Source organism: Rhamphochromis sp. 'chilingali' (genome assembly GCF_963969265.1).
Source record: "Rhamphochromis sp. 'chilingali' genome assembly, chromosome: 17".
NCBI lineage: Eukaryota > Metazoa > Chordata > Actinopteri > Cichliformes > Cichlidae > Rhamphochromis > Rhamphochromis sp. 'chilingali'.
This window is the reverse complement of record NC_137944.1, coordinates 2,607,853-2,616,941: the sequence shown is the minus strand read 5'-3', so window position 1 is coordinate 2,616,941 and position 9,089 is coordinate 2,607,853.

Sequence of the window (9,089 nt, the reverse complement as noted above, 5' to 3'; positions counted from 1 at the left end):
CATTCGGGAGCAGAGCGGGGAGCGAACAAGCAGGAAAAAATTGTGCTCTGCAAGAAGTTGTGGATCGGAGATTAAGAGCGAGGTAGAACTTAGAGTGTGCGTTGAATTTTAGAGGTTGCTAGTAAGAGGGAAGTTTTTGAAGAAAAAAGACTAAGGATTTTTTCAGGATTTTCCCTGTTATCGAATATAAGGTTTTGGGAATAGAGGGGGTACCCTAACAAGTTATTGTAGGGTTTTGGAGAAAACACGGAGGGTTTTTTAAGGAGTTTTCGATGCTTATGTTTCTAAGGATTAGGTTAAGGGGGCTGGGGGGATCGCGAGTTTTTTCTGAGTATGAGTTTTATTCTAAATCTAAAAATGCATATTGGATTATAACGCTTTTGGGAATAGAGGGGTAGCTAACAGAGTTAGGGTTACGGTTTTGGAGAAAACGCGGAGGATTTTTTAAAGGAGTTTTGGCTTTGTTCGGGAGCCGCAGGGGCGCTGAATTTGAGAAAAAAGACTAAGGATTTTTTCAGGATTTTCCCTGTTATCGAATATAAGGTTTTGGGAATAGAGGGGGTACCCTAACAAGTTATTGTAGGGTTTTTGGAGAAAACGCGGAGGGTTTTTTAAGGAGTTTTCCCTGCTTATGTTTCTAAGGATTAGGTTAAGGGGGCTGCGGGGATCGCGAGTTTTTTCTGAGTATGAGTTTTATTCTAAATCTACAAATGCATATAAATCGAAATAAAGTTTTCCCCCAAGGCATGCAGCCTGTGTTTGTGGCCATACTGAACGTTACAAAAGCACAAGTTTAACTAAACAATTTTAATATGGTTTAATACATTTTTAAACACATGAGCACGGAGCCCGAGAGAGCACGGTCCGGAGACACGGGCGCGCCCCCGCGCGCCCAGAAACGCAGTCTCGGGCGCGCGCGCCCACACACTGACCTGCCACCAGATGGCGTTTTTTGAGCATAAAAAAAAAAAAATAATTAATGGCTTAAAGAAATAAAAGAATGATATTTGATATATAAGAAAGTATCTAAATAATCCATTAGTTGTTTTTAGGGGGGGGGGAGCAATGAGCTATGAACTAGCATATTTTTTATGAATATCATATTTTTTATGAATATCATATTTTTATTACTTCCTTAATTACTTCCTACTTCCGGAGCTCATGAATAATTCATGACCTGTCAGTTTGACATGAGGGGTATAATATCACTCTCTCATACCTTCTTAGATGAGCCCTGGCTAGATGTTGAACAGGCACTATGCAAGGATCTAGAGATTTCAGACCTACCATTTAGTAGCTGAAACATCAAAAGACATGAATGCTTTAAAAGTATCAACATCAGCTTCTCTCTGACAGCATGGTGGGAGTTTCTAAAAATAACGGAGTCTTCATTAATCCCATGCAAACGTACACCTATCTGGAATAACCCTGACATATCGTTAGCTTGATAGCATAATTGCCTAAGTCATTTTTGGCCAATGACATAGGCAGACGGACAGGATGATGCAGCAGTGGTAGGGGAGTAAAGTTAGGCAAAAATCTCAATTTGACCAAAAAATGACTTAGGCACTTATGCTATGAAGCTAACGATATTACAAAACAATAATATGATAAACTTTTCAGATTGGAGTTGTAAAGGAATTAAATACTTAGAACATATATTAGAGGGAACAGAATTTATTCCATTTGACAGACTAGTTGCACAATATGGGATCAACAAGAAAATATTTTTAGAATATCAACAAATTAAATCCATAGTAAAAAAGAAATTTAACCTCAGTCAAGTTGAATTACAAACACCACCAAGTGCAGCACATTTCCTTACTCTTAAATCCCCCAAATTATTATCTAAAATATACAGAACACTTTCTAAATTAGATGAATCAATATCCCTTCCTATTGCAAAGTGGGAAGCAGATTTATCAGTCAGTTTAGACCAAAACTTCTGGTCTCAGGTATGCCTAAAAACCTTTAAATTGATTAAAAATCCCAGTCTGCAATTAATACAATACAAAATACTACATAGAGTGCACTATACAGGTCATCGGATGTTCAAGATGGGCTTTACATCTTCCAACAACTGCTCACACTGTCAAGGCAATACACCAGACAATTACATTCACGCTCTTTGGTTCTGTCCACCAGTGTAGAAGTTTTGGCGCGAGATATGTGAAGACTTATCAAAGTGTCTGAAATGTAACATTCCAACTTCCCCCTTAGTGTGTTTGTTGGGCAGCTTAGATAATGTCACTTCAGAAAAGAATATAGCCCATATGGTTTTCACTGCCCTATGCATAGCCAAGAAGACTGTCCTCATGAACTGGAAAAATAAAAACAATCTTAATTCTAACCAATATAGAAATTATCTATTAGATTACATTAGTCTTGATACAGTCTCTGCCACCACATCAGATCAATTGCTCTGGGCTCCTTTGATCAGCTCCATCACCTAGTGGGGGTGGGGGGTCATAGTTTGGTCCCGCCTTCACTGTTGTGATTGGTGTGGGGGTAGGGACAGGCTTAGGGCGTCGGGGGTTCCCCGGAGGCATCTTCCTTGGGGGGCTCAACCCGGGGTAGCGGTCATGTCCGGTTGGGGGCTCTTTTGGCTCTCGGGTGACTGTTTCCTCGTGGCTGCGTGCAGCGGGGCTAGGGGAGGGTCTGTGCTGACGGACGTGGGTTACTGACCTGGTAGCCTGGCTGCCCCTGGGTGGGTCCGGGATGGGCGTGAGGTTCTGGGGGCGCTCCGTCTCTGGGCCAGGGCCCTGGCCGGGCCTCGGGGCCTTGGGTCCTGGTTTGTGTGTTGCCGGGGTTGTGGGCGGGTGGGTGCATGGGGGCCCATCCCTGGAGCAGGGTGCCGCCGGTGCGTCGAGCCACCTGGGGGGTTCTTCAACTGGTGAGGAAGATTGTCACACCTTGCAGGAGCTTTCCTCTCCTCAGGAACTCTCTGCAGGAGGGGGAGATACAGGAGAGGTGGAGGAAGATCTCAGCCTGGGCGTCTATTGTCTCATGTAGTCTGGGAGATGAGTGGATGGTGGGGTGGGTGCAGTTTTCTCTGTGGTGGGGTTGTGTGGACTGTCCCGGGCTCTGTGGGGCTGGGGGGCGCTGCTGCGCTGGGCCCCGGTCTGGATGGGCCTGGGGCCCCTTTCCCTGGCGGGTCACGGAGTATGGGAGTGCCTACTGGGGTCAGCGGGGGAGCTGGCCCCAGGGAGGGGTCACCTGCCCCTCCCTTCCTTCCCTCCCCATCTCCAGCTGCCTCCCTCTTCCCGCTCCACCACAACCACCCACACATGCAGGGCCTTGGAGTAGGGGTATGTCACCAGGGTGCAGAGGAGGCTACCCCCCCCCCCCCCCCCCGTCCCCTTCTGGCTGCCTCTGCCTCAATTGTATCTCACAACTTAGACATTCACATTACTCACACTCTCATTACACATACATATAGGATCTTGGGGGTGGGCACGATACACGGAGTCCAAATTACCATCAGGGTGTACACCCCACCCCTGGCGTCGTTGCCCACCTCTCAATACACGTAGACATTGAGGACTAGCAGGAGGGACTATGTGCTTACCTGCTGCTCTCTGGCAGGTAGCTCCATGCCCTCCTGGGTTTTAATTGCACCTTAGAACACACATGCATCAACACTACAATGAGCGGGTGGAGGGAGGTTTGGAGTCTTCTCTCACCCCCATTCTCTGCGGCCTGCTGGAGCGGGGGGGCTAGGACTAGGAGGAGTTGGCCGTCCAACTGCGGTCTGGAGTGTGGGGCCTCCCTGCTGCTGCGGAGTCGGGACGGTTTGCCTCTCCCCACCGCAGGGAAAAGGGTAACACCACCTGGGTCTGGGTGCAGTTCCCCCCTCCAGGGGCAAGGGTACCTAGACCCGGTTCGTAGAGTACGCTTGGGGAGTGTGATCGTATGTACAGCGCCTCTTTATGTCTGTCTCCACGTTGGTTGAGTGTGGAGTAAGTGCATATGAGAGCGTGAGGGTGGGAATGGATGTTTGTATCTGTGTGTGCCTGTATGTCTGTGTCTATATGTCAGGTTGGGTATCAGACGCCACCTCTCTGGGGACATCTCAGGCGCTCCAAGGTATGGAGGCCTATCTCCACCCACCACCATTTCCCCTGCCAGTGGCGGACTCCCTCAGGTGTCGGTGCGTTGGTGGTTCTTTGTGTCTGGGGGTGGACGTCCAGGTACACACTGGCTCACTCCTTGGCGGCCGCTTATCGGGGCCTGGAGCCTGGGGCTCGCTCGGGCCACTTCAGAGGTGGGGTGCCCCCAACCTCTCGGCCTGGGGCTCGGTCACTCAGGCACAGCTGGCTGCCGGCGGAGCTCACGGGCGCGTCACTGCAACTCCCCCTGGCTTCTGCTCCGCGGCTGCTGAGTGAGCCCTCATCTGGAACTCTCCTCAGCTCTTACTGGGACAGTGGCGCGGCTGCCCCTCTGTTGGTCTTCCTTGGTCTCTTGTGTTCTGGGGGCCTCTGGATGTCTGGAGTTTTGATCTCCTCCATACCTGCCCTGGAGGACGGGGCTGTGGCTCCCCACACTCCCTAGCAGATCGTTACATGGAGAAACCTTTGGAATGCAAGCATGCTGATCCACACAGGTATGCACACAGGTGTACACACGGGTATTCACAGACGCGGACTACAGCTTTCTTGGCTGCTGCCTCAAAGCACATTGTGCGCTGTCTGTCTTGCGTGCTGCACAATATCGTTTATTATTTAGTATCTACTGATATCTACTGCTAGCTAGTTTATTGTGATGGTGCTGTTCTTTTTTTTATTATTATTATGTTGCTCTTTGTTGTTTGCTTTCTCTTCTGTTTTTTTTTCTCCATACAGGTGACCCAGGTGTTTTGTTTTTTTTTTTGTTTTTTTTTTCTTTCTTCCCCCCCTTCTCACCGTCTCTTCTCCCCTTTGGTTTTCTTTCTCTCCCTCTCTTTCTTTCATTCTTTCTCCCTGTCCTATCACCCAGTCATGTCTGTCCCGTTTGTAGCAACTGAAAATAAAATAAATTCATAATTATAATAAAGGTCAATCAAATGGACCAATATGGCAAGGCCATGATGATCCACTTGGTAAAATAAGTCCGCTTGGCATCTTTCTTGGCCTTAAGACAACAATTCTGATGGCTAAAGATCCAAACGGGACAAAAAAAAAAAAGTATACACAGGAGGTGATCAGGGGATGTTGAAACACATGGGGAAGCAGCTGACTGAAATGAACATAATGGCTCGCACAAGGCAGGACCAGAAGGTGGCGGGGCAGACTTTTGGTGGTGGCTGAATGGTTTCAGCTGATCCTCCAGCTGATGGAACAGGGAGCTGGACAACCTCGCCTGAGCCTCCAGCTGGCACAGGAGGCTGCATGCTGGAACATGAAGTTCCTGGCTGGCCTTTTCAAATCCTCCAGCTGGCACAGAGGAATGTTGGGCGGGCTCGGCTGAGCCTCCAGCTGGCGTTCGAGTTTACTTATACAGCGAAAAATCACAACAACAGTCACCTCAAGGTGCTTTATATTGTGAGGTAGACCCTACAATAATATGAGAAATTGGTTGACAGAAGGACAACCATGGGGACTGACACAGAGCTGCAAATGAAGCCACAGAAATGAAATGCTAGGAGGACTAAAAAGCCAAGGTCATCAATAACTAAAGATTAAAGGCACAAATAAATAAACCATAGAAAAATTCATATCAGAGGTGCGCGTGATAGTCAAAATTCATGAACACATGAAAATACAATTAACTATTTTAGAAGAATAATACATATTCTTTATAGATAGATCCATATTCTGTAATATATCTATATTATTGCTAACGCACTTTCTGGATGGATGCAAACTGCATTTCGTTGCCTTGTACTTGTGACATGTGCAAAGGCAATAAAGTTGAATTCTATTCTACTCTGTTCTATTCTCAAAACCAAAAGAACCATAAATCTACAAAAAAGTAAAAAGTCTGGGTAAACAACCTAGGGAACCTGATGCAAACTAGTCCTAATCCTGGTCAGCAGTTCTCATCCCCAACAAAACATGGCATGAGCCAAGCCCTTGAAGTCAAATGGCTTGCTGGAACTTCCTTGAGGGCAGTCGAAAGTCTGTTCCCACACCAAGTTTGTTTTTGGAACTGCCAAAAGTGTATCCCCCTTTAGCTCAAGGTTACACAGGTGCTGGATCAGGAGCAACCGTGGCTAGCCAAGCCATTGAAAACTTTTTTATTTTAGTGTGGTGGCTTCACTTTCTGCTAATGTCCTGCAGCAAGACCTTAGGTTGTCATAACTATAAGTACAGGTTACTTTATGATCACAGTCTTCCTTGGGATGCAAGTGAAATCCCTTTGGCTATGGAGGTCTAAGGCCATGCACTTCTACCAGACATCCGCAGTTCATCCCCACTAGCCAGCTTATGGCCAGAGCATGCCTAGCAAAGAAGTCAAATAACAAAAAAATCACTCTGGTTTAGAGGCTGGTTATTCCTCTCAGTCACTCTTCACCAACTATCTCCATCACTGCTGCCAAAACCTCTTCTTTGAAAGGTAATCTAAGGAACTTGGAAAGAAAAGCGTCTGGACTTCTTTAAGTTGCCTGAAGACGTTTCACCTCTCATCCAAGAAGCTTCTTCAGTCCCTGTGGGAATATCCCCCCAAAGAGGGGTCCTTGTGAAACCTAGCCCCACTCTATCATGTGATTTCCTGAGGTCAGATGGCCCAGGCTGTGAGTGGTCATTAAGGTGTCTGGGAAAGGATCTCAAAACTGGATTATAGATGGCAGACAGTTGGTGTCGTAAGCCACTGCCTCTGTTAATAGGGTGAGTCTAGGTTTCACAAGGAGCTCACCCGAAATCCTGGCTGATTGTGTCCAACAACCGTTTTCACACCTTGGCTCATGTGATTAGGTAGAGGATCATCAGGGGGTCCTTCTGTCCCTCTTTGGGGGATACTCGCACAGGGTTTAAATCTGGGACTCTCCACCATTTGACCTTAGAACTGAAGAAGCTTCTCGGATGAGACGTGAAACGTCTTCAAGCAATTTAAAGAAGTCCAGACGCTTTTCTTTGCAAGCTCCTTAGACTACGATGACCTGGATGACTGAGAACCTTCAAAGACACTTTGAAAGGTAACAGAAGCAGTGTTGACCAGTCACCATGGCACTACTACACAAGGTAGTAGTATTATAGCATACTAGCATATAGTTTCTAGTTGTACGTCCTCATTGTCACAGGAATTGTGGGGTGTGGTATTATAGCCTGTGCCCTATATTATTCACTAGTAATTATGTAAGATTATCACATAATTACGAGATCTCAGGCCATCATAACAGATCTCAGGTCATGTTATATGTGACATAGTGCTCTCAGTTTTTTATTTTTTGCCTTTTCTTCTGTCAGTTTAATTACTTCAAACTCCAAATCAATATGGAAAGGCTGAATTCTTGGATTTTTGGGGACAGTATGAACTTCATATGACCCCAGAACTGCACTTTATAGTACCAGAGTACCAGAAACTATCATTCCACCTTTGTGTTGTTGCAAGCAGAGGAGCGAGCAAAGGCAAAAGGATGGCAAGAGTTAGGGGTGGGGTGTGCAAGGCTTCATGCTAACCCACATAAAATGGCGTTTACAAGTGTCTTTATCACAAACTTCAGGTCAACAAGGAAGACAAGATGAGGCTGCGGATCCCATCTTGGCCTTCTGGTGCTATTGGATCATAATAGAAAGCATATTCTCAAGGTTCTTTATTATTTGTCACATGCATAGTTATACAAGTATAAAACACAGTGAAATGTAGCCTGACACGCTCCTCGACATGTGCAAAAATTGGGGGGGGGGGGGGGGGGGTGTAGAGGAAGAACATTATATATAAAAACACCCAGCACGCCCCTGCGGGCGGTTTATCCTTCAAGCTCGGGTCCTCTACCAGAGGCCTGGGAGCTTGAGGGTCCTGCGCAGTATCTTAGCTGTTCCCAGGACTGCGCTCTTCTGGACAGAGATCTCCGATGTTGTTCCCGGAATCTGCTGGAGCCACTCGCCTAGCTTGGGAGTCACCGCACCTAGTGCTCCGATTACCACGGGGACCACCGTTACCTTCACCCTCCACATCCTCTCGAGCTCTTCTCTGAGCCCTTGGTATTTCTCCAGCTTCTCGTGTTCCTTCTTCCTGATATTGCTGTCATTCGGAACCGCTACATCGATCACTACGGCCATCTTCTTCTGTTTGTCTACCACCACTATGTCCGGTTGGTTAGCCACCACCATTTTGTCCGTCTGTATCTGGAAGTCCCACAGGATCTTAGCTCGGTCATTCTCCACCACCCTTGGGGGCATCTCCCATTTTGACCTCGGGACTTCCAGATTATACTCGGCACAGATGTTCCTGTACACTATGCCGGCCACTTGGTTATGGCGTTCCATGTATACCTTGCCTGCTAGCATCTTGCACCCTGCTGTTATGTGCTGGATTGTCTCTGGGGCATCTTTACACAGCCTGCACCTGGGGTCTTGCCTGGTGTGATAGACCCCAGCCTCTATGGATCTTGTGCTCAGAGCTTGTTCTTGTGCTGCCATGATTAGTGCCTCTGTGCTGTCTTTCAGTCCAGCTTTGTCCAGCCACTGGTAGGATTTCTGGATATCAGCCACCTCCTCTATCTGCCGGTGGTACATACCGTGCAGGGGCCTGTCCTTCCATGATGGTTCCTCGTCTCCCTCCTCTTTCTTGGGTTTCTGCTGCCTGAGGTATTCACTGAGCACTCGGTCAGTTGGGGCCATCTTCCCAATGTATTCTTGGATGTTCCTTGTCTCATCCTGGACTGTGGTGCTGACACTCACCAGTCCCCGGCCCCCTTCCTTCCGCTTAGCGTACAGCCTCAGGGTGCTGGACTTGGGGTGAAACCCTCCATGCATGGTAAGGAGCTTTCTTGTCTTTATGTCAGTGGCTTCTATCTCCTCCTTTGGCCAGCCTATTACCCCAGCAGGGTACCTGATCACGGGCAGGGCGTACATGTTGATGGCCCGGATTTTGTTCTTACCATTCAGCTGACTCCTCAGGACTTGCCTGACCCTCTGCAGGTACTTGGTGGTTGCAGCTTTTCTAGC